We start from the raw sequence: 27822 nt of genomic DNA on the forward strand, positions 1-27822 counted from the left end.
AAAGCCAATACAATCCTAAATTGCATTAACATAGAGATTCAATCAATATCACGTGAGGTACTAATACCACTCTATAAAGCCTTAGTAAGATCAGACCTAGAATACTGCATCCAATTTTGGTCACCACACTATAAAAAAGATGTTGAGTTTCTAGAAAGAGTGTAGAGAAGAGCAACAAAGATGATTAGGGAATTGGAGGCTAAAGCATATGAAGAATGGTTACAAGAACTGGGCATGGCTAGTCTAGTGAAGAAAAGGATCTGGGGAGACATTATAGCAGTGTTCCAATATTTGAGGGACTGTCACAGAGAGGAGCGGGTCAATCTATTTTCCAAAGCACCTGAAGGCCAGACAAGGAATAATGGATGGAAACTGATCAAGGAGAGGTTCAACCTAGAAATAAAGATAAATTTTTCTGACAGTGAGAACAATCAACCAATGGAACAGCTTGCCTTCAGAAGTTGTGGGAGCTTCATCACTGGAAGCTTTCAAGAAGAGACTGGACTGCCATCTGTCAGAAATGGTGTAGGGTCTCCTGCTTGGGTGGGGGGATTGGACTATATGACCTACAAGATCCCTTCCAATTCTGTTATTCTGATCAGGATAAGTCTGATTTTAAGGGGGATGATATTCTAGATGGTATTCTGATAATATATATATATTTATATTTGATATATAATATATATATATATATAATATATATATATATATATTTATTTGATTTATATGCCACCCTTCTCCGGAGACTGAGTCTCCGGACTCAGGGCGGCTTACAATGCGTTAAGCAATAGCCTTCATACTTTTTGTATATTTATACAAAGTCAGCTTATTGCCCCCACAAACTGGGTCCTCATTTCACCTACCTTAGAAAGGATGGAAGGCTGAGTCAACCTTGAGCCTTGGAGAGATTCGAACCAGCAGTAAATTACAGGCAGCTGTGTTAATAACAGGGTGCTTAGACCACTGTACTATCAAGGCTCTATCAATTCTCCCAGGGCAGAAAGGGCTCTCCTGCTGGTTCTTGCTGGATGACACTGTCTTGTGAATAGGAACTGGAACATGCCTCTCCTGCTGGATGACCAGGAGACACCACTAAGATCAGACATTCTCATAAGTAACTTCTCACAATTCAAAATTTGCTTGGATGAACAATTAATGTAATGGTTTGGTAATTTACACTTTCTCTTGCATTTGCCTTCTTTTGTATAGGTATTTTGTATACTCTTTTATATTAAGGGCCATAAACCTTTTTCATATTTGTTGACATACAGCTGTTAGTACTTTAACTGCCTCTTTTTTTCTGTTTGAAGTCTTCAATTTGTATTTTAACTGCTTTCCTGTGTGATGGTGGGTATATTGTTTTTTATTCTAAATGTTTGACTGGAGTTGATTCAGGAATATATTTTATTCCACAGATGTATCTGTCATTTTGTAAAAGGTTTCTGTATACTCTCAGATCTCTTCTTGAAAACTCTTCGAGTATTTCTATCTTAATTATACATTTTTCCGAGGACTTCCGGTGGTGACGACATCGTGAGCTGGGTGATCTCCAATTAATTCAAAACTACAGACCGATATCTTTACTAAACATAGATTACAAAGTTTTTGCCATAATTATAGCGGAAAGACTAAAAAAAGTACTGAACAACTATATCCATACGTACCAAAATGGATTTCTGCGGGCCACCAAATTAAAAATAATATGAGAGTGATAACACATGCACTTGAATACTACGAAGCCCATTCGGATAGACAAGCTGCACTGGTTTTCCTTGATGCCCAAAAAGCATTCGATAATTTAAATTGGGAATTCCTAAAAGAGCAACTAAAAAGTATGCAATTTGGATCAAATTTGGAAAATATTATAGGAGAAATTTATACAAAACAGTCAGCAAAGGTAATTCTAAATGATGATATTACGAATCAATTTGATATAACAAAAGGGGTCAGACAAGGCTGCCCACTTTCCCCGCTATTGTATATTCTATCTCTGGAGATCTTGCTAAAAAAAATTAGAAAAGACCAAGAAATCAAAGGGTTAAAAGTAAGGCGTGAAGAATACAAGACTCAGGCTTTTGCCGATGATCTTGTACTCATAGCAGAAGAACCGTTAGAAGTAGTACCTAAATTGCTTAAGAAAATAGAAGACTATGGAGAGGTGGTTGGACTAAAGATAAATAGAAATAAATCAAAATTATTAGTTAAAAACTTGACGAAAGTACAAGAGAGAGAATTGGAGAATAGCATACAAATCCAAGTAACAAATAAAATAAAGTATTTAAGGATCTGGCTATCACCAAGAACGTCCTCCATAAGAGAACATAACTATGATAAATTAATAATACAGATAAAAAAAGACTTGGACAATTGGAAAAATCTACATATTTCATTTGTGGGAAGAATCTCCACCATTAAAATGAATACCTTACCAAAATTGTTGTACCTGTTCCAAGTTGCTCCAATAAAATTAGAGAATTTTATTTTGAAAGTCTAAATAAGATGATTTCTAAATTTATATGGCAGGGGAAACGACCACGAATAAAATTAAAACTACTCCAGGACTCAATAGATAGAGGAGGAACAGCACTCCCAGATTGGGAACTTTATCACCAAGCGGCGGGACTTGTATGGGTCAAAGACTGGATGGAATTGAATAATAGCAGAATATTATCCATTGAAGGTCATGACCTACAAACGGGCTGGCACTCTTTTTTATGGGACGAAAGGTATAAATCACATACTTATTTTAAAAGACACACAATTAGGAATGCTTTATTACTAATTTGGCTAAAAACTAAAAAACAACAGTATACAAAAATCCCGATTTGGCTTTCACTCTCAGAAGCGTTAAAACATCCTAACCTTACAGAACCCAAAAATATAATTAGATATAAAGATTTAATTGATCAACAAGGAAAATTGAAAACCAAACAACAATTGGAAACAGATTTGAATAGAGAAATCGATTGGTGGACTTTCTCACAGATTCAATCAAAACATAAGGAATATATAAAAACGTATGAAATATGTAAAGAGAAGCAGGAACTAGATAAAATTATATTAGACTCCGAAGAAAAACTAATCAGTAAAATCTACAAATTCTTACTGCGATATAAGATGGAGGAGGAAATAGTCAAAAACACGATGATTAAATGGATGCAAAACTTTAAATATTCAATAGAATTGGAGAAATGGGAAGAACTCTGGCAATTGAACACAAAAACAACATTGGTGGTGGCATACAAGGAGAACCAGCTAAAAATGTTCAATAGGTGGCATATGTCGCCTACAAGATTGGCCAAAATTAATCCGAAAAATACCTCAGTGTGCTGGAAATGTAAAAACCCACAAGGCACCTTTTACCATCCATGGTGGACATGCCCGGCGGCGAAGAAATTTTGGTCCAACATCAAGAAATGGCTAGATCAAATTACCAAATTACAGATAGACAAGAGACCCGAAACCTTCCTGTTAGGAATCTTCATGAAACCATATCCTTTATTTCCTAAAGAAATAAAATACCTGTTAATACATATTCTAACGGCAGCGAGGATAATATATGCTAAAAATTGGAAACTGGAAAAAATCCCAACGGAAGAAGAAATAATAGATAAAATTACACAGTGTACTGAAATGGATAGGTTAACAAAAGAGTTAAAGGAAAAGGAAGAGACAGAATTTTATAAAGTTTGGAATAAATGGTATCAATGGCATAATGTTACTACTGAAGAATCACAACTAGAAGTAAGATAGAATAGAAATACAATTGTGCATACAAATAATTTTCTACGGGCAGATAAACTTAGAGAGAAACTCTAAAAGTAAAGATACAATTTAAATGTATGATATATAGATTACTAAAGTAGAAGTCTTAGAGAAAAGAAGAGAGGGGAGGGAGAAATGGTAAAATGAAATTAGTAAATTAAGATTTAGGGGAATAAGTATAACCGTATTACTTGAAAGACCAATATGAAACAAATGCTCCAAATGATTGATTTACTTATAAATTGTTCATTGTATAATGTATTTATATGTTTTTTTTTGTTTTTCTTATGTGTGTTTTATATACGTTTTAATAAAGTTTATAAATTTTTATAAAAAAAAGTTATACATTTTTCCTCTGATTTCTCTAATCTTCTTAAAAACATGTCTCATTTTCTTTTTCTGGTTTCTGTTGTTTGTAACATTGATTGATATATCTTCCCTTGTGCTTACTTATCTTTACAACTCAATAGATGTTCTTATATTTTGCCCAAGAGTTTTCATATTCCCTTTTGCCCAAATTCTAATGAAGAATTGTTCTGCAAGTTACTTGGATATTTTTTCCTTAAAATCCTGAAAATATTTTTCCCAATTCGCTTTTCATGATGAGATTTTTTTTTCTTTCCAGAGCAACTTAGATTTTCCTTTATAAACTAAATCTGTTTGGATGCTTATTTTATATTCTATATTTCATAAATCATATATAGTGTGCACACCTATTTTCTTGAATTTTCTGATTTGGGTCTTTGACAATTGCTAATCATATTAACAACTGCACTTGTAAATGTCCTGGCTGATTAGATTGGACGATTCCCTCCTCTGTTTCCTGTTATATATTCCAGTTTATTCCAACATTGTCCATCCAGTGATGTCCAGATACAGAATCTGCATTTATGTTGCTTGAAACAGGTGTTGGCAATAAAGAATTCTCTTCATAAAACTCTGTTAATTATCTCTTGCATCATTGTATTTTTTCAGTTTAAATCTTAATGTGACTCAGACTCTTTAATGTTTCCAGTTTCTGAATTTTAATCATCTATAATACTGTGTCCTTTCTTGATGTTGCATCTAATATGTTGTGCAGTTTCTTATAGAATTCTTGCAATGTGTTTGTAGAAAGTACACACACTTGGCATTTATCAGGCTGTAATGAAGCACATATTTAGCTATGTTCTTTTTTGAAATATCTACTCTTGCGTGTGGTCATCCTTTGTTCATATATATATTCATTCCTTAAATTGCATATCAGGTAACATCTGATTTAAAGTAGTTAAATTCCAATCTACCTAAGTTTTCTTATTCCATAAACATCCAATGCCCAACCCTTGATTTTCATTTTGACTATTTCATATTTTCTTTGGTTTGTGCTTCTGATTATATGTGCCCCTTTTCAATACCATTGATGACCAGGCTTTCTTGCAGCTGTGTCATCATTTCCAGAACCATTCATGGAAGACATTTCTTCCCTAATGCCTGGTAATCTTCTCATCTAGTAGATACCTCCATATAGTTTCCTTGGTTTTCTATGTTTTATTTCCATGCAAACCAGAGGTGGGATTCACTTACCTTCCCTACCGGTTCGCAAATGTGAGCGTGTGTGCATGCTTTGCTTGCATGCACCATCTCTGTGCATGCACATGGCCTTCTGTGCATGCGCAGTAGTCACACATTACGTCCGGACAGGTGGGCAGAGCCTCCCGCAGTCACCGCTACCGGTTTGCGCTATCCGGAGAGAACTGACTGAATCCCACCACTGATGCAAACCATATTCTGTTACTTCTTTTGGGCAAAACAACTTAATTCAGAAAGAAAATCTCTAAGGCTTGGTTTCAAGCCAATCAAATAAACAACCAGGTGCATCAGTTGTGTAGGACGGGGTCTTTGATGAAATAAGATGGGAAGCATGCTTTGTTGAATGTTTTGCATCCATACTAAGGAAAATGCTCTGAATAACCATTTTCCAGGCAGCCCGTGATTGAGTTCATTATTCATTTAAAGCTAGATGACATTTATGTATAAGACATATAAATATATGAAAAAACTGCTACAACTAGCCCTGAGTAATAATTAGAATTCTGTGAACACATCTGCAATGTGCCCATTTTATTAATTGCTTGTAAAAGATAGAAGAGATACAGTTAATGGTATTATTTCATTTGTCTTAATAATAGATAGAAATTTAATCTAATGATGTTAAATTTTAATTGTTGGGTCTTGGAATTAAAGGCAATTTCTTTAATTTTAAAACTATGTATTCTGTCTTATTGCTGCAATATTCATAACAGTTTTTCAATCTCAAAATGGTTGGTGCTGTATCTTCATTCCTATAAAGCAGCCAAGCTAAATATTTATGCAAATGTAGAAGAAAAACTTACTTCTCTTTTAGTTTGCAACCCCTAGTAACAATTAACGATGCGGGTTCCTGTCTCTCCCCATATTAAAAAGGTTGGTAAATATTAGAGTTTGGGGTTTGGTTTTTTTATGAGTTTTTCTTTTGTTTAAATTATCATTGAATTCTATTCTTGAAACCATCTAATCGAGAGGGGTCCTACTTATGGACCAGTGGTGAGTTGCTCCCGGTTCTGTCCGGTTCTTGCGAACCAGTAGTAAAAGTGGTGGGAGGCTCTGCCCACATACCTAGACGTCATAAGGTATGATCTGCGCATGCACAGAAACGTGCACCAGGGGTGAAATACTCCCAGTTCAGACTGGATCACCCGATCCGGTAGCGATGGAGGCAGGTGGTTTGGAGAACCAGAGCAAAAATCCCTGCCCCCCCCATTGCCCAGCTGAGCCGTGCAATCGTCAGAGGTTTTTTTTTTTTAACTTTTAAAAGCATTTTTTCTACAACCTCTTTGGCCGAAAAAATGCTTTTAAAAGTAAAAAAAAAAAAACCTCTGATGATCGCGTGGCTCAGCTGGGATCATCAGAGGTTTTTAAAAGCCAAAGAGGTTATAAAAAAATGTTTTTAAATGGAAAAAAAGCCTCTGCCAATCAGGCAAGTCAGCTGGGATCGTCAGAGGCTTTTAAAAAAAAAAGCTTCTGCCGATCAGGCAAGTCAGCTGGGATTGTCAGAGGCTTTAAAAAAAAAAAGCCTCTGCCGATCAGGCAAGTCAGCTAGGATCATCAGAGGCTTTAAAAGCATTTTTTTACAACCTCTTCAGCCGAAGAGGTTGTAGAAAAAATGGTTTTAAAAGTAAAAAAAAAAAAAAAAGTTGGGCACGCCCACTCAGTCATATTACCCCACCACCACCAAGCCACGCCTACAGAACCGGTAGTAACAAATTTTACATTTCACGACTGGCGTGCACGCGTGCTCCCGTTGTGAACCGGTAGTAAAGGTAAGTAGAACCCATCCCTGCCACGGAGTATGGGATGCATACGGCCCTGGACAGCTTGTAATGAAACCCTGTAAGATCGTAAACTTTTAAAATGATTATGTGATTTTTATATCATAAAACCATAATATGTTTTATAATATAGTTTACTATATTATGTGGCCCAAGACCGTTCCTTTTCAGTCAATGTAGCTCAAGTAAGCCAAAAGGTTGGGCATCCATGAGCTAGAATTAGAAAATGACCGCATTTTGTTTTTCCGGAAATTGGACATGTTGAAAAGTCTGTTGTTTTTCCCAAAGCCAGCAAGAACTTCCAACCTCCGCCAGTGTTTTCGCTCCCCATATACTTTACGGCATTTTGAAGAAGGTCCACAGTGCATCTCAAACAACAACAAAAATAGATTTGGTTGTTGCTTGACATGAGCTGCAGCTACTAAGAAATAAATCAGCCCAGCTTTCCAATTCCAACACAGCCAATGTTGGGAGATATCAAAGGTCAGCAACTGCTTTCAAACTAACGTAGTTTTTTGTGTGAAAATGCCCAGAGTGCTCTCCGTTCCTTTTAGAGAAAAGAAAAAAACAGCTTACGTCAGCTGGGTTTACATACTTTGCAGGTAATTCAGTGGTACCAAGTGGTGTTTTCTTTCATTACTGCAATGGGAAAGTGAGACACTTTGTACATTAGTAACATTCAGGGTCATGCTAAGGATTTGTAAAAAGAGTCTTTATGACACCTCCGGTGTTATTTGTTTCTTTTATCCAAAGACTCAGACCTATAGAAACAAATGCAAATTTACAACTTCTATTGTTTACTCTCTGATCTTCCACTCATTCTTACAATTAACACACTTGAGTCTACTTAATTCAAAGTCTAGCTGACTAGGCTAGGTTGAAATTCCAGGAGAACAAGGTGTGACATTATAGGTAGTTACAACAACTACACTGATGTTGAAATGATGATCATGATTGTGGGGGCAATAAGCTGACTTTGTATAAAAAAAGAACACTGCTTAAGGGGGGGGGCAAAAGCCCTAGTAAGCAGGTATATACAAAAGTATGAAGACTATTGCTTAATGCATTTTAAGCCGCCCTGAGTCTCCGGAGAAGGGCGTCATATAAATCGAACCAATAAATAAATAAATAAATAAATAAATAAATAAATAAATAAATAAATAAATAAATAAATAAATAAATGTCATTGGGCAAATTATATGCAATTATCAAATTTTTGTCAGTTGCATCATGATGCCTGAAATATGAAAATCATATAATTTGTGTGAAAATGTTGTGATGTCACAAACATAAAAAGAAATAACTTAAGGAATGATCAACAAAAATGTATTTTTAAAATGAAGGCATTTGTTGTATGCATGATAATCCTGTAATATAGAAAACTCATTTTCAAAAACTGATCAGTGCAGAACAAAGGTGTTCTATAGATATATATTTGAAGTGTCTGAAGGAACATAGAAAAAAAATTATTTTTTTTCTGTATGAGTCAAATTTCTTTACTGAGTATAATTCTGGACATTATATTTTAAGAAGGGCTCAAGCTCAAGTATAGGAGAAAGTACAGGTAACAAGATGATCAGGAGACTAGAAACTAGAGATTTGAGGTACTCAAATTGTTTAGGTTTAGAGGAGAAGATTGAGGAGTAATATGATAAAGTTCTTTAAATATTTAAAAAGCTGTCATAACATAAAATAATAGACTGACTTTATAGGAAGCCAGATATCAACCTGAATATTAGGGAAAAAAATTCTACAAGAGCAATTTGATGATGGAACTAAGTACCCAGAAAGGTAATGCGTGCTCTCTTGCAGGCTATTTTGGATTCCTGCATCAAGTAGTAATTGGAACTGATGGCCCTAGGATTCTCTGTACTATGAATACATTTCATACACGTGCAGAGCTATATTTGATATTTATGTGCTTGTTCACTCAAAGCCCTAGTCATCTCACAGTTGGACTATTGCAATGTGCTCTACATGGGGCTACCCTTGAAGAGCATTTGGAAGCTACAGCTGGTGCAGAGTGCTGGTGTGGCGTGGGCAGTTCTTAGGGCCCCTAGAGTGGATTGTGTTACACAACTGCTTTGTGAGCTGCACTGTTGCTGATTTGCTTCCAAGGGAAAATGAAGGTGTTGGTCATCACCTTTAAGCCCCATATGGCATGAGTCCAGGTCAGTGGTGAAATCTAAAAATTTTCACCACCAGTTATGTGGATGGACGTGGCTTAGTGGGTGTGGCTTGGTGGTCATGTGACCAGGTGGTCATGGCCAACATGACATCACTCACGGCTTTCTTTCTTTCTTTCTTTCTTTCTTTCTTTCTTTCTTTCTTTCTTTCTTTCTTTCTTTCTTTCTTTCTTTCTTCTCTCTCTCTCCCTTCCTCTTTCTTTCTTTCTTCCTCTTTTTTTCTTCTCTCTCTCTCTCTCTCTCTCACACACACCTGGTCTGAGCAGCAGCAGCTGCTGTGGGAGAAGGAAGAAAGTGCTTCGGGAGGGCGGGTGGCCCGGCCTGGAAGCAGGCCATCCCCTGTCATGGGCTAGATGCAGGCAGCAGGACCTGAGGCGAAGGGGAAGGTAAGCGGGCAACAGTTGCCCAAATGCCCCGCGGAAGCTGAGCGTGCCAGGCCCAAAAGGCGAGCAACCTTTGCCATGTTCCGCCGAGATGGCTCTTCGGCTGAGTGCAGCGGGTCTCACTTCCCCACCGCCAGCATTGGTCTTACATCTGCCCACCCTCCTGGGGCTGCCCATGCACACCCCAGCAGAGCAGCAGTCTCGGCTCCAGCAGCAGTGGTTGGAGAAGGCAGAAAGCAAGCGGCCCTCTCAGCCCCAACACCAGTGGTGGGTTCCTCATGGTTCAGCCTGTTTTTTCCTGGCCTTTGCTGGGTGCTCTCCCCCCCTCCCGCTTCCCCCAATCACTTCCAAAAGATGCGAGAGGTGTTTTGGGCAAAGGTAGCAGCCACTGCATCTCCCTAAGGGCGTGGGGGTTAGGGCTAGCTGGACACTGATCTCGGAAGGCAAGCGGGCATGAGGGACCCACTGCTGGGAAGGCAGTGTGGAAGGCAGGCAAGCATGGCAGGGCTGAGGGGAAGGGAGTAGGCCGCTAGCACCCTTCCCCGCAGCCCTGCCATGCTTGCCTGCCTTCCATGTGGCCTTTTGCTTGCCTGTCTTCACAAGCTGGCCAGGGGAATGCCGGGAAGGTCATGTAGAAGGCAGGGATGCATGGCAGGACTGCAGGCCGCGAACCGGTTCCGGGGTATGGCCAGCCAGGGGTTGCTACCGGTTCAGTGAACTAGTCCCAATCTCTGCTACCGGTTCACCCAAACCAGTCTGAACTGGTAGCATTTCATCCTTGGTCCAGGTTACTTGAAGAACCATCCCACCCTGATGGGACTGGCCTGCCCCATCTGCGCTGGATCCTGTCAGCCAAGAATTTCATCTGGCAGATCCAGGAGAAAAGCCTTCTCTGCTGTGGCCCCTGCCCTCTGGAACATTTTACCTCCTGGGGTGAGATTGCCTCCCACCCTCCTGTCCTTTCATAAGAGCCTTAAGACCTGAATCTGTCAGGTCTTGGAGACCCAATGGAGGAACTTCATACTGGAGGTGGTTGACTAATTAAAATTTAATCCCCCTTCTTCCCCAATATGCCCAGCTTCCTTCTTTCCCATCTGCTGTTAATGCTTTTATTTGTTAATAATTTTATCTTCTGGTGATTTTAATGTTTTTTAATGCTTTAATGCTTTTGTTGTAAGCCAGCCAGTCTCATTGGGTACGAAATGGGCAACAAATAAATTTCATAAATAAATACAATTTTGAATACTTGGCTGATGCATGGGTGGATTGGAAATATACGTAGGGAATGGATGAAATCTGGATAAATTGGGTTGAAGTATAAGATGATAAAGGTCAGTATCTGTTAGCCTTGCATGGTAGTCTATACAAAAAGCAGACTTAGAAGTACTTGCTCTATCTTTATTTATTATAAGGTTACATTAACAGAATCTTGCAAGTCTGAAAGTACAACTCCACATTCCTTCTTTGGATTCAGCTGTTGCTTGTCTGATCATTGACTAGTCTGCATCTCTTTCTCCTGTCTCCAAAGGTATTTTCCACACATCATTACAACATTCCAGGAATCTAAGACTTCATGTTATGATAGTAGGACATGGAAGTAAAACAGCAACATGCAGGATATAAATTATTCTATAGAGCATTCATGTATTAACCTGGATCAGTATGGATGAAACGTTATGACCACTGGTGGGTCAACTATACAGTACAGTCATTTCAATCCTATTACATTTTATTAACATTGCAGCAAGGTTGTTAAGGAATAACCCTTGAGTAGCAAGGATGTGCACATGAAAGCGGTTGAGAGTAGTTATAAATAAGCACAGTCACCACACAGATACACTGAGTCATGTTATAGATTACACAATCCAATAAACAAAGTCTTCATACCAGTTGTATTAACCATACACAGTAAACAGTTCTTCTAGAGTTGCAGACAGTAAGTCAGATAGAGATATCAGAGAGTAAGAACAACAAAGAGAACAAGCCATGTTTCTAGCTCCTTCTTAAGGACATTGGCAATAGAGCTAACCAATCAGTACACAGTATGATGCAATACAGCAGTCTTAAAGCTATACAATACAATACAATATAATGCAAACATACATTGATGGTTTATATATTGCCAACCCAACAAGTTAGGTAATAGTCATATTCCTAACAAAGGTGAATGGAGTAAACAATAAGAGAACGAAGTGAGATTGGGCTTGAAAATAAACTCCAAACATTGTAAATGTGCAAACCAGCCCTTACAAGAAACAGGTTTGCATTAAAATTATTATTTTTTTTTTTAAAAAAAGAAAAATCTCTTCATGTTTGTGTTTTGGGCTCCTTGCCTTTAATATGCCCTGCGTGCACCTCTCCCCTGCGACCAGTGGAACACAGAATTTTAATCGAATATTTATTAAAGGAAAACCAAATTCACAACATCTTTCTGCAGATTTCTTATATTTCTAGCAGCCTGGAAACTCTCAAAATTATGGGTCTTATAATTAAACTAGACAGGTAAGTACCTCTGGGTATACTGGGAAATCTATCCAAAACAACACAAGCTGCCACTAAAATACAACCATCTTGTGTTCTTGGGCAGAACTTAATCATCTGTTATAACAGATGGGCCAAAGTAGCCTGAAATGAAAATAAAGCAGTGGTATTGCTTAAGAAAAAAAAAGGGAAGGATGTTTTGGCAAAGTGAAAGCGAATCAAATTATTGGTTTCATATAACCAGAAAAGCTATTGAAACATAATTCTGATTAACATCTCATTAATATGTAAATACACACATTACTGAGCACCGCTATTATGCATTTATTAGTATTTTTAAAAATGCACCTTGGGGTTTTTTTTTCTTGATACAGCAAATGCCTTCTACAAAAAACCTCTTTCTCTCCGTTCCATAGAATTTTTCATTATCATAAATCTTATGTGCTTTGCCTTGCATTTGAATCCTTTTTCTTTATTTCCTAGATCTCATTACAGATAGTCCTTGACATATGACTGTAACGGACCCTGTGCTCATTATGGCCGTGTGTCCTGATGATTGTCCTGTGTTTGACCCAATTTTATGGCTTTTTTGCAATGGCTGTTAAGCAACTGTTGCGGTCATTAACTGAACCAATGTTTTTGGCTGTGGGCGCAGTTTTGCCAAAGACTGGAAGTAAGTGCCAGGTTTTTTTGGGGGGGGGACAAGGCTGGCATAAAACATGGTCACGTAACCACACGATGCTGCAAACAGCTGTAAATGTGGCCATGTTGCTGTGTGCCCTAAGTTTGGTCACATGACTAAGGAGGAAGCCTGACCATTGGCACTTTGGATCTGGGTTCTAAGTCACATTTTTAGGGTCTGCCATAACTTTGTGCTGTATGGCAGCCAATTGTAAGTCAAGGACTACTTATACATCTGCCTTCTTCAGTCTGCCTTCCACTAAGCGCCTGCCAGTAGAGCTGTTCTCATCTCAAACCAGCATAGCAGTTGAGCTTGAGGCTGCTTATCAACTTTCTTCTTTTTCTTTTGCTCCATAACAATCTAGACCAGGGGTCTCCAACTTTGGCAACTTTAAGCCTTGGTGGACTTCAACTCCCAGCAAAGCTGGCTGGGGAATTCTGGGAGTCGAAGTCTGCCAGGCTTAAAGTTGTCAAGGTTTGAGACCCCTGGTCTAGACCTCATTTCTAATAGACTTCCCCTCCCCTCTTCATAGCATTCTTTTCGTTTCCTAGAATTAGAAAAAGGTTCAAAAATGAAAATCCAAACAATGTTTAGATTAGCTGAGATGTTAATTGCAAAATAGCTGAGATGGTTGACAAATCCTTGCATAGCAAAAGCATTTTTAATGCAGATAACATCAGCTGGAGAGGGTGAATATTACTCTAAAGAAATTTCATTCTTTCCTCCCTTGTGTTCCTAAGAAAAATCACTCTGAGACTGCATCGAGCAAAAATAGGCCACTAGCTGTGATGATGGATGTTCCAGCTAATACTGGTTCTGAAAGATTTTTAAGATCCAAGCCAAGCTGTTGAAAAAAGTATTAAACAATTCATCCTTCTTGCTTCTATGTTCCTAGGAATCCGCCCCCCCCTTCACAGTGTTATTCACATTTTTAAAAGTGCACACCTAAATTAAAAGATGTATTTAAGGTAGTGTCTTGTTTGCTCTTTTACTATTTGTTTTGTTTCACTCTTTCTTTTATGTCTGCTCATCTCAGTGAACATAACAATAATACATAAGGCCTATTAGTTCACTCACTAAAAGGTTTCTCATATATATTGGATTTACAACAGAGTGTAACTTTGTGCAAATCATAAAACTGTTTTGTCTTGCCAATTTGCCAAACAGCTTCTTGGATTCAGGTTCATGAAACACTGACTTTTTTGAAATACACTGTTTAAATGAATAATGTTGTGCCATGTTTCTGGCTTTATGTGTACTGTACCATGCATCGAAATGTTCCTTCCATAAATCTCACCTCCTATTCATAAAAAATCAGGAACGAGGATCGTGACTTGGACTATTATATTAATCTTAGAATAGGGGATGAATGAATGAATAAGTCTGCGGCTGAAAACAACCTGCAGTTGTGATTCTTTCCATGCTTGTTTAAGAATTCCATTGAAGAGTAGGATTTTTAAGGGTTTCAAGTTGGATTGGATATAGAGCAGGTACAGAGGTCCCTTCCCCCCACCCCCTGCAGTCTGGTTAATAAATTATGAGAACTAGGAGCATTATTTCAGTCCAGTTATTTTGGGGAAATTCACTATGTTCTACTTTAAAACCAAACTGGGATTGCAACAATTATTTTAAAGCATACCCATGAAGGAGTTTTGCTTCAGATGCTACTCTTGTTTAGGTCATAGTTTTTAATACCATGTTTCCCCGAAAATAAGACCCTGTCTTGTATTTTTTTGAACCCTGAAATAAGCGCTTGGCCTTATTGCCATGCGCTCAAAAGCCTGATTGGGCTTATTATTAGGGGATGTCTTATTTTGGGGGAAACAGGGTAGGGCAAACCATCTATCAATTCTGTAGCAACAAATTGCTGCCTTAGAAAAGTCAATATTGATTCGGTGGTGATGGAGTTTCTGTACTGACACTAGTAAAAGCATATGTGTTAGCATTGTCCTCTCTTTCACAGGTTGAGGCTGAAAAAAGCGGGAGTATCTTTCTTTCAAGGTGGAATAGAAGAAATTGTGTGCTGCATCTAATAACATATTATTAATTGGTCCCCCCTCAAGAATTGATGGACCTACAAGGGTTCCAGAGGCAACTTGGGGTTGTTCCTGATAGTCTGCTGCATGCTCCAGCGAAGGCCTTTAGTCATCGCTTGGAACAAGAGGGTGGCTGTGGCCTTGGATCAGATTGCACTCATGTGATATGTCCGTTCCTGTGGATCCTAGCACTCTCTGTGACTTAGAGAAGAGCTGAGGGAGATGAAACTGGGAAGAGAAGTCTAGAGTGCTGCTGGAAGTCAGTGAGGGATGAACTTGATTGAACACAGGTGAGAGCTGCTATTAAGGCCTGCTTTGTGGCAGTTAGGGTGGTAAAGCGACAACATTTTCTATGGTTTATTGCATCAATGGATTGTTACCCATTGTTCCAAGTGACCTGAGCCTTTTTGAGCACAGGTGTGGAACTGGGAGATTTCCTTACAAGGCCACATGGAAGAATTTTCAGAGTGATTGTTGGACAAAATTGTTCAAATTTGTTCCCAATGCCAGCCTTGGAACAAGTCCCATGAAGATATCTGGAGCACAGTTTTATCCAGTTGTATAGGAACAGTTTGAACCTATTTGGCCTGAGGAAATGGAGAGGATCCTTATGACTGAGAATAGCTCCCTGCTCTTTAGACCCATGCCCTTCCTGGTTAGCCAATGCTACCCTGGGGGTAATATGGAGGTGGGTTGGTGTGGCGGTGAATGTATTCTTGTGAGAGGGGGTTGTCTCTTTACCTCTTAAGAAGGCATTAGCCTGACCCTTGCTCCTAAAGAAGCCATTTCTTGATCCCACCATACTAGACAACTTTCAACCAGTATTCAACATCCCCCTTTTTAGCAGCTTCAATGAATTCTGGAGGAAGCGAATTATTTGGATCCCTTTTAGTCAGGATTCAGGCCTAAACATGGGACAGAAGCAACATTGCTTGTATTTTTGGATGATCTCTGGTAGGAGCAGGATGAGAATACTACAGCCATTCTGATTCTTGACTTCTTGGCAGCTTTCAATAGCATTAACCATGGTGGATTGGCTTTGTGGATTAGGAGTGGGTGGCACTGTATTTGCTGGTTCACTTACTTCCTATGGGGCTAATACCAGTCAATGTTGATCAAGAGTGAGAAGTCCTACCCTTGGCCCTTACTATGTGTGATATCACAAGGTTTAATGTTCTCTCCACCCCTCTTTAACATCTACATGAAACAGCTGGAGGAGTTGGTCTGTCACATGGGATGAGAAATCATCAATATGCTGATGCTACTTCAAGTGTACCTCATCACTCCTGGTGAACTAAGTGATGCTGATGATATTCTGTTCCAAAACCTGGAGGCTACAGGGGTCTGGATGGGGAACAACAGGCTTCAGCTGAAAGCTAGTAAAACTGTGTGACTTTTGGTTTTTAGGGCTGTTGGGAAATACACAGCCAGGCAGGGAGGAGGAATCAAGCAGGGATTCAGCCTTGAATTGTTGTGCAGATGGAAGAGATCCAGGACTAAACCTTCTTAAATTCCATGAAACCTTATCTACCTGTTCCCAAGGGAAGGCAAGCAGACTGAAGAGATTCTTGTATTATAGGCAGAATACAATAAAGTAGTTAGCTTGGATTCTACGTGGATTTGATCATTTTCAGATGACACTAACCTTCTGATTCTGGGATTCTATCATTGTTGGTATTGGATGGGGTTGCATTGGCCCAAGCAGACCCAGTACGCAAACTGTGGGTTCTTCCAGGACAACCATGTTGGGAAAGTTCTACTGATTTAGCCCAATATTTCCCCTAATGAATATCTCCTGGAGAATAACGTGGTTCCTGTGTTACAAATATATGTTTTAATGTTCAATTGCCCATCCAAACGATGCACTGATAAATAAGGTGGAGGTTTTGTTTTTTCTTGCTTTTGTACTACAGAATACCAATTACTTTGATTCTTGAATAATAGCCTGCAATTTTGTCCCATAAAATAGCTTCAAACTCTGTATTTAAAAATGTTAATTACAATCCCTTAGGTATTGACTATAGGCTCTCTCAGTCTGGAATTTTACCCAAGCTAATTGGAGATAGTTAAATAAATAAGGAAAGATATGAACAAGAGAATGCCAAGGAACACACACACACACACACACACTGCCTTGGCACCAATTTGAGGAGAATATTCTGCCTGATCATTGACTTTGTAGAACCAGAGTTCATTTTAAGAAAGGAAGAAAAACAATCGGATCATTAATCTCATTAACAGCAGAAGTAAGCTACTCCAGGACTCCTTACCCTTAATATTTTTCTTCTATGTTTTCTAGTCTTCTATTATCTGTGTTATGCTCTTATCTTGTTTGCGGTCTGGTTTGTGGCAATTTTACCAAATGTAGACAGAATTACAATCCTGGCAAAGCATTTTAGTGTAGCAATTAGTAAGAATGCCCTATGAGGCTGTTTCTTACGGGTAACCACTGCTTTTTAGCATTTCTTTCTCCTACATTTCTTGGTTTCACTGCTGCTAATGTCTTGCTTCTTCAGTCAGTTAATGTTTGGCTTTTTATTCAAAGAAATATGGAATGTCATCTGGATGGAGGTGCCCAGTGCTACCACCTTCTGATGGGTCATTTCACCATTCAATCATCACAGTATAGTTTGGGGCAAAAAGCTGATATTCATATTTTGTGGAAGAATGTTTTGCACAAGCTTCTGCGCATGTGCAGATCAGCAATGACAACATCCGGGGTGGTGGGCGGGGCCTCTTGCCGGTTTTACTACCGGTTCTTGTGAACCGGTCTGAACCGGGGGCAACCCACCACTGAATTGCTGGTGGTAGGAAATGAAATACTATGCCCAACCATGTTGAATGGTCATTTGGAAATCAGAGGTTTCTATAAAACTCTCCCTGCAATGCCTCACTTTTTCTTCAGAGAACTGAGGCAGGTATCTGTCTGTCCATCCATTTCTGTTGGAGAAATGGGCTGATCCTATGCATTTGCTCATCAGATCTCTCCTAAAACAAAGAAATATTTTGATAGGAATATATGAAGCAGTTGCTGCGCCTCTAATAATGAAATCAACAAATTCATGCCAATAGAATTTTAGCAGAAAAATAGCGGTAGAGAAATGAATGGGGATAATACGCTTAATATGCATATTGAAGCATTTTAACAGGAGTAGTAAAACAGGTGTGTGTCTGAGTGTGTGAGTTGAGAAGAAGCATTAAGTGGCTTGATCCAACTTCTTCCAGCAATGTTGTATGTGAGGATTCTTCTCTAGTTTCTAGGTGTATATCTATTGAATGTATTGTATGCTGGAAAAGCAGGTGTGTATTTCAATGCAGGCTAGCTGGCTACCAGTAGGATATTTCCTGCACTAAAGGAAGGTAATAACCAATATGGTACTGGATTGGAACAGAGAGGAAGGAAGCCAGGGTCAGATTTTTTTTTTTTTAAATATTGAAGCTTACTTGGTGACTCTAAGCCAATCATTGGGTCTCAAAATAAGCTACCTTGTGGAGCTATGTGAATAATCTGGCCAAAGCTTGTTGGGTGCTGTGATCCTGAACTCTCGGAAGTCGTACGGGAGGCCAGAGTAGTATATAAATACACATATAATCAGCTCAATATATTAGCCATTTTGAATTAACCACCTGCAATCACCTACAGCCAGTTAATCCTATTCATAGATAATGATGGAACGAGTCCAATAATGGCTTTTTTTGGGGGGGCAGAATTGCACATAAAATATGCATGCATTTGCAATATGTTTCACCTAATGGCCACACAGAAAACATTAAATGGATGCTGTAACTATGGAAATGACAGAAAATGACAACCAGGAGTCCTCCAGGTTAGATGGTACAAAACTGGACAACATTCTCTCCCAAGCCCACTTATCTGGGTGAGATAAACATACAGAAATCCTTGAACTCAGTCCCTGATTTGCCTCTATGTCACCTTCCGTGCTTCCACCTTGACAGCTGTGTGCAGGTTTTAGGAACAGCTTGAGATTAGAGAATTAATTAGAATTAAATTAATTCACACACCCACCATGAGGCTGCCTGGTTTCACAAAGTGAGCAATTCTCTTAAGAGGTATTTCTGTAGACAAGGCTGATGTTCATCACACTTGTCAACACCTCTCATTTTGATGAAGTTTTGCCTCTTTCATCCTTGGAGTTTGTGATGGGGATTGGAACTCAAACACTTGAAAAGGTATGTGACAGAGATGCTTTCTGTGCATTGGGGGCAAGATGAGATGTAATCATTTCAGGAAAGAAAAAGGAAAAGAAAGGCTTATAATTATTATGCCTTCGGCTCCGTCTGTAACTCAAACTTATTTATGGACAGTGAATATTAATTTCAGCTGCTGGGAAGAAACATCTGGATCTTTCACAACAACTATGTCAGCACCTTCGGAAAGACTTTCAATCTCCAAATGGTCATAATGAGAAACAGAAACTGAGAGGAAGCTGCTGTTAAAATGATGTATGAATGTTCTGTTCAATATGGCTTTTCTGCAAGAATTACAAATGTGAGTAATGTAAATAATATTCTTTGGCTAGAAACAGAGTAAGGATCCCTTGGGGTACTTGAGTCACTTCAGCATTAAAAATGCAGGAGAAAATTACATTCAACTTCACTTGTGCCATGTGCAGAGGGTCTAAAGTTTCAGGCCTCCCTAAGCTTAATAAATTTGCAATAACTTTTATAGTCGGTTTAAAAGAAGAGGCTGGATATTGGGTATGAAGAGTCTCAGAGCAAAGTTCAGAGTATCAGAAGATTTACCCAGAATTGCTCTAAGAGTGTCCATATCTTTCTTTTGGGGCTATTAACAGACAGACAGAGAAATCTGTTCAAAGCTCTGCAATGTCAAAGGCTAAAATTCAGTTTTCCCCTCCCATGCAGAGGTGACAAGTGCAGGCCTATCTGATACAGAACCAGTTTAGTCTACTTATTCCAGGGATAGCAAACTCTTGTATATCCTATGCAAAACTTCAGTATTGTTGATTCCTTTGCTTAATATTAATGCTTTATATTTTCAGCTCATATGAATGGCAACTAAATAGGTAAAACTTTATAATCTGTACTATTTTAGACAATAGGATAGAATGGAATTGAATTAGAATAGAATTTCTTTTTATGTGATTGAACACACAAGGAAATTGTCTTGGTGCATATGCTCTCAGTGTACATAAAGGAAGATACGTTCATCAAGAAAAAACTGTTCTTGTGTCTAGTTGTTCTGGTGTGCAGTGCTCTATAGCATTGTTTTGAGGGTAGGAGTTGAAACAGTTTATGTCCAGGATGCGAGGGGTCTGTGTAAATATTTTACAGCCCTCTTTTTAACTCGTGCGGTATACAGGTCCTTAATGGAAGGCAGATTGGTGGCAATTGTTTTTTCTGCAGTTTTAATTATCCTCTCAAGTCTGTATCTGTCTTGTTGGGTTGCAGAGCCAAACCAGACAGTTATAGAGGTGCAGATGACAGACTCAATAATTCCTCTGTAGAACTGGATCAGCAGCTCCTTGGGCAGTTTGAGCGTTCTGAGTTGGCACAGAAAGAACATTCTTTGTTGTGCTTTTTTGATGACGTTTTTGATGTTACCTGTCCATTTTAGATCTTGCAATATGGTAGAACCTAGAAATTTGAAGGTCTCTACTGTTGATACTGTGTTGTCTAGTAAGACAATAGGATACATATCGCTATTTAAAAAAATGAGAATCTGAGAAAAAAAGCTGCAGCTTAACCATCATATGTTAGTTTTGCATGTAGTTTTTGTCAACCACAAAGAAACAAACTCTGTGATTCTACACCTGCAGCGTGAAGTGATATAGTCCAGACAGGGTTTCACCTAGTCATCAATTATAGTTTGTGTGAACCAAATCTTTAAGTATTTTGTGACAGTCATAGAGGAAAACGGGAGAATAAAGAAAGGTGAGTTCTCAGCACACCGAAGCCTCTATCAGCGCAAACCTCTCTACGATCCATGATGGCTCTTATATTTTCTAAATAGGGCCGAGTAATTACATCCTTCCAGGCCTTTGCTGAGCTCTGTGGGAATGCCTGGTTCACTGTTCCCAGCTGCCTCTGATGAAGAAGTTAGTGGGGAGCCTGAAATTGTATATTTCCCCCGATATCATTTTTCTAGCTCTAGACGCCTACAACCCAGAATGATCAACAGTGACAAACGTGCTTGAAAATGGGAAACTGACAATGCATCTTAATGTCCTGAAGCCCACAAAGCTGAAATCCACCTTGCTCACGGACCCAAACAGAGTTTTAAATGAATGGAAAAAATCCCACCGCTAGCACTTTCTCAGAGATCTAATGAATCCTCCCCTACTTTCCCTTGAGCCTGCAACTACTACAAAATAAAATATGCAAATCATTAGCCAAACCCAAGTTCAGCCACTATCTAAGTAACCTGATTCTTGATCAGTTCTTTTATGACCTCATTGCGCTTACCAGAATAAGCTTTTTTTGGGTACAAATAGATCAATACGTTGATAGATGATGGATCTAATGCATACTGCCTACTGCCTGGATATTCCTTATCTCATCCTCTCCATGCAGGTATGCTAACTAAAATCTATTCTAGCACCCATTTGCTGGGAGAGAGCATAGTCTCCTGAATTTTTTATAGCTTCACTTAGGTTGGAGACAATCCAAAGGTCAAACAATGTGCTATATCTCCAGTCACCTTGCTAGTCAGCACAGATTGCAGGACAATGGGACTGTCTGAATCCTGATTGCCTACAGGGCACTAAATTACTGCTCTTATGCTGCAATTTGCAATACAATATTACAGTTTGATACAGTACCTGTCTTTGTCTGTCTGCATAGCGGCAAGGGCTGTATGCATTATTTACCAACCTAGGCACAGTTCTGCAGTTGCTGCAGTTTCCTGCTGCACAAATAGAACTGGAAAGTGAGTTTGAAATAGAAGAAAATAGGATACGGCAAATTGGCATCACATCTCTAATGAAAAATAGTGCTGGGTTGAGTTTGAGGTTGGCTGTATAAAGCTGGACTTTTCAACCACTGAACCACTGAATGTCATACTGAATCCCCAGCAGTTGTTCCCCCCTGCAACCATTTCCTTCTGGAGAAGGATTGTTGAAGTTCAATGACAAGCAATTATTTCTAATTCCTGCAGTTATTTGGACATACCATACCATACCATACCATACCATACCATACCATACCATACCATACCATACCATACCATACCATACCATACCATACCATACCATACCATACCTTTGCAATGCTTCATGTTTATATAATTCAAAGCCTGAGAAACTTGTGGCTATGTTGTACATATTCTAATTTAAGAAGAAGCTATAAAACCATATGAATTCACAGAGGGGAGTAAAAGGATGGGACTTACATTGCAATGCTCTGTCATTGTGCTGATTTTGACATACACACACGCCTTCCCAGCCTATGCATGAAATATTATCCAGAGAATATAAGATATGGTTTGACTCCACACTGAAGTCAAAGCTACTTAGGCATACTTAAGCACTTTAAATCATGTTGATTTCAATGGAATGTAATTGATTTAATTTTTCTATGATTTATGCCTGGTACATTAGAGATGACAATTGCAAACTGTATACACCATCTGTTTTGCCTCCTTCCTTAGTATATTGGGACATGTAAGATTAAACTGTTTCTATGGGATAGGGATAACACTTTAGGGCTAGTATTTTCAATTTTTTTGAAGAGTACCTTCAAACATTTTACCTTATACGGGCTGGTTCCAGTATACTGTATTCTGTATATTGTATACTGTATACTGTGTGGATCACCCATTCCCATCCTTGTTTTCTTAGATCACTGGGGGACATTTGATTCTGTTATATTTTCTAGCTTTGTGGCATCAGAGCCTCTTCCAGATCAAAGAGACAGATTATGCTTTGATTTGTCTAAGGTCTTTGAAAACCCAATTGATTATGACTTTTGTTGCCATTTTAATCTAACTTTGTGGTAGGTTCATATTATGTGGCAATTATGGGTTTCAGTCTTTTCAATGGACTCTACTATCTTGGGCAATGATGAAAATGCAACATCAGGGATAGCCAATCTTAGTGCTTTTGAGGGCCATCCTCAATTGTGTATAGTTGGTTGGGAGCCACATGCCATGGTTCAATGCCAAGAGTGGGCTGAAGCAAATTTAAGGAAGGGCCAGAAAAATATGCATTTTACGTATTTTTGAAAGTTATATAGTTAAAAGTTTTTCTGCCTGTCGCAGGAAGTAGCTGACCACGCTATTCTGACACCCTCCATTTTTTCCTCTCTATTGCATTGCACTTTTTCTCTACCTGCAGCTGGCTGCCAAGAAAGGAACAAATCACTCTTGCTGAAGGTTTCAGTTATTAACACGCAAGTGATTGAAGAGATTAAGGCAAGGGTTGCAGTAAGACCTTTATTCTAAGTAATTAAATTAATTAACACTAACATTTTGCAAGTCTCACCTTGGATTTTTCTGCAAAGTGAACTTTTGGCTGTTTTGTCATTAAACTGGAGGATATTGTATCATTTCAAATGTAATGCTACCATAAAGGAAATATAGCTTCTGATGTGTATACAGTTAGAAAAGATATATACACAGACATCTTGGGTGTGACATAATTCATTGCTTCTTAGAAGACAAAGACAATTTGGATAAGGACCTATTATTTAAAATGGAGAAGTGATGAAAAGAGAAGCTCTACCTATGTCCAGTAGGAGTCAATGAGTGTTGCATATTGGGGCAATCAAAATATCAAAGTATCTGAACAACATCCAGATATGACATAATAATATATTTTTTTTAAATTTGTTTATTAATGATAAACAAACATACATATACAAACATACACACATAAAAACAAACTATACATAAACAAACTGTACACTAAAATCAAGTCATGCAACTTGAGCTTTGTGAATGGAGCTACATCGGTAATTTGTATATCCATATATCTATATATCTATATATCCTTCATTATATAACGATATTTATGTAATGATATTAATTTTGGTTCCTCATTTTTGTGTCCTTGAGTGGTATTCCCTTATTTCGTCTTCTTTTTCTCTAACCAATTGTACCATTTTTGCCAAATCAAATAGTAATCTGAGTCTTCTTTTTCTTGAATTTCTTTGGTAAGTCTGTCCATCTCCGCACATTCCAATGTTTTTTGTATTGTTCTCTCTTCTGATGGCGTGTCTTCCAATTCCCACATTTGTGCGAAAGTAATTCTGGCTGCTTTAAGAATGTGTATTATCAAATATTGTATTTCTTTTTTGTAGTCTTTTGTCAATATTCCTAATAAATAAGTTTCTGGTCGAAGAGGCACTTTCTGTGTAGTAATTTCTTCCAGTTGTTTTTGGATCATTTTCCAGAATGTTTTAACCTTTGGGCATGACCACCACATGTGGTAATAGGTCCCTTTTGTGTTTTACATTTCTAACAGTTCTGTGTGGTGTTTGGGAACATCTTTGCCAGACGTGCAGGGGGGAGGTGCCACCTGTAGAACATCTTGTATGTGTTTTCTTTGTAAGGTACGGACATTGTCAATTTGGTGTTTACTTTCCATATTCTCTCCCAATTTTCTAATTTGATATTATATCCAAAATTCTTGGCCCACGTAATCATATTTTCCTTCACTACTTCTTCCTCTAATTTGTATTTTAATAAATAATTATATATTTTGGTTATTAATTTATTGTCAGATTGCAGTATAATTTTGTCTAATTCATTCCATTCTTTTTGGATTCCAAATTTTTCCCTATCCATTTTATATCTTGATTTTATCTGTAGGGATGGCCACCAATCAATGTCCGTACCTTGCTGTCTGAGCTCTTCTCTTGATTTCATTTCTCCTTTTGTATTCAACAATTCATCATATGTTTTCATTTTATCTATATATACATTGTATTCGGGTAAATTTGAGCTTCCATGGTTGATATCCATCTTGGGATTTTGTCGTAATGTTTTCTCCTTATTTCCGTCCAGATTTTTGCCAATGCATCTCTAATATAATGTCTCCTAAAATGTTCATGTTGCCTGGGTTTTTCCTCCCATATGAATGCGTGCCATCCTTTTAAGAGATCGAATCCTTCTAATGCTAACATGCGTTTGTTTTTGAGTGTTATCCAGTCCTTTATCCAAGTTAATGCTGTTGCATTATAGTATGTTAGCCAGTCCGGTAATCTTAGACCACCCCTCTCTCTGGTATCTTGCAGATGTTTCAATTTAATCCTAGCTCTCTTTCCTTGCCATATGTATTTTAAGATCATTTTGTCAAGGTCTTTGAAATATGATTTTCCTGGATTTATTGGTATTGTTCTAAATAAATATAATATTTTTGGTAGGACTGTCATTTTGATCGAGGCGATTTTACCTAAAAGTGATAGTCTCAGTTTACTCCATACCTCTAAGTCCTTTTGAATTTGTTTGGCCAATCAAAATATCAAAGTATCTGAACAACATCCAGATATGACATAATAATATTTTATTGCTAGAGAAATGAAACATTAATCTCTACTCACACCGACACCAAACAGCACCAGTTCGATTGGAGCAACACAAAAATCATCGGCCATGCTACCACCCACCACGCTCATGAGTTCATCAAAGTCTGGCACTCCACAAATAATTCCATCAACAGACACATTGACCTACAACCAGCCTATGAACCCCTCAAATTAACTGCACAGCCAACTAGAGACAGCACTGACCCTCAACCAACCCACGCATCCCCCGCCACCAGAAGTTCACTTCCCAATGACCCTGACCTGATGTAATCTCCTTAACACAAGATCCATCACAAGACCCAACACAAGACTCACTGATGACTAACAGCTGACCTATCACAAGACCCTCACTTGACACACCCACCCCTGAAGCCCTTATAAACAGAAGAACACTGACACTGACATCCCCTAAACTCTGCTAAAGATGTTACCTAGCCTGGTAATGAAATATTCAGAAATCAACCCCCAAGCTCAGAGAATGAGTCTTCACCCTCAAGCGATACATATACAGAGAAGCATACAAAATGTGGAATATGAGTTAACTATTCCTTCTTATCCCCATTGATTCAGAGATCAACATGCTTTGAATAGTTAGTCCAAAATGAAAGTGAAACAAAATATAGAAAATGGATTGATGCAAACCCTTTCCATGGTTGCAGATGGAATCCTATCTCTTGTTGCATAGCTCTCAAAATGGATATTTTTGTTGTATGTAGCTGCTCTCAACTGGTTTGCCATCTTTTAGGGTTCATTTCAGCTGCCTCTTATATCATCAGTCAATCTATTTGCATTCCAGACAAAAAGTCCATCTTGCCTCCATGCAGATTTTTGAGCTTTTAACTGGTTCCCTTTTCTATTCATTAAGCTGGTCATTTATGAATGACAGTTCCTAAAACATAAAGAATTTACCCAAATATAAAATAAAATATGAAGAAAGTAAAAAAAAAAAAAAAAAGCCCACAGAAAGAAGTATCTAGAGTTCAGGCAGCTTTGTCAATTGTGCTCAGAATGCAATTCACAGATCAGATAATATTTCCTCAGTAGGTAATCGTCAGGGGATGGGAGCGAGGAATTGAGGCATAATTAATATTACTGTAGAGAGCCTTAAAATTTGAATTGGTTGGTACTTTGGTCAGCTATACGATGGTTTTCTGACCCCAGACTGTGCTGGTGGGATGCACTTGCATTGTCTCCAGCCGATTTCCATGGCTCAGGCTGGCTCCATTATTATTTTGCCTTAGGAAGCAGATTGCAGACTGCTGTTCCAACTCATCTCGAAAAGCAGCCCTTAAAAGAAATGGCTTTCTGATTGAAATACTCCTTTTCAATTGTTGCAGAAACTCAGCAGCAGCAACGTGGGCACCTTTGCAGGTGAAGTTGCCTGTGCAAAGAAGCTGCAGGTGAAGTTGCCTCTGCCCCTGCTTTCTTCTGCCGTCTGCACCGCTTTTGTGCCACGGTGTGCCTTTTTTGGTGACCTCGCCTCTTCCTTCTGCTCTCTTGATTCACGAAAGATAAATGGCAAGCATAAATCTCCTTCTGGAGCCACAGTTTGCTCACGAAGACAAAAAGGGGTTTCTTCCTCTGTCCTGATGCATTTGTGGCCTTTTGCACTTTTGCCTGCAACACAGGGCAGAGCTAATTTTCACCATAAGATTGATTTCCCAGCATCTGCAGTTTCTACTTACATTTGCATATTTTAGAGGTTTCCCCTGCTTTTTATTGCCTGTAATCGAGATGGTTTATGTATTATTTTTGTAGATGAAATACCTTCTCTTTCAAAATGGGAGCTACTTTATAGCAGGATTCAGCATTAGAAAGATTGGTTTCCCCACTCCAAGCAAAAACAACTTGAAAATAAGAACCGTTTCCCTTCTTCTTCTATTGCAGCAGCAAAATACAGTATTCTTGTTTAAGCACAGTGGTTGGAAAAACAACCCCTAGGTGCTGAAACTTGGTTGTCAGGCTTTACGGAGGCCTGCCTTGGGCAACTCAGGACAGATTTCAAAGCTGTATTATTTATTTTATTTAAATATATTGCCTATTTTCTATTACCCCATAGGCAGTCTGTTCCAAAAGGACACCAAAACGCACACTCTGCTAGAGAGGAATTCCCTGATGATGGGCTCCAGCATGTGTCCAAAAGCTCAGAAGAATAAACCTCTGGTCCTGGTGACTGACCCAGACTGGATCCTGCAACATTATCCTGGGACACCTATATTCGCCTTCATTTGTGAGTTCCAAAAGGCTTAAAAATGAAACCATTTTAAAATACAAGGCAAAGCTTTAAAGCAGATGTAGGGACCTCAATGGCTTTCTGCTGGACACTGTGGAAAAAGCTGAATCTTTGGAGAACTATTTTTCCCAGTGGATCAGAGGTGGGTTTCAGCAGGTTCTGAACAGTTCTGGAGAACCGGTAGCAGAAATTTTGAGTAATTCGGA

Source organism: Pantherophis guttatus, chromosome 1 (genome assembly GCF_059756535.1).
Source record: "Pantherophis guttatus breed Tessera chromosome 1, ASM5975653v1, whole genome shotgun sequence".
NCBI lineage: Eukaryota > Metazoa > Chordata > Lepidosauria > Squamata > Colubridae > Pantherophis > Pantherophis guttatus.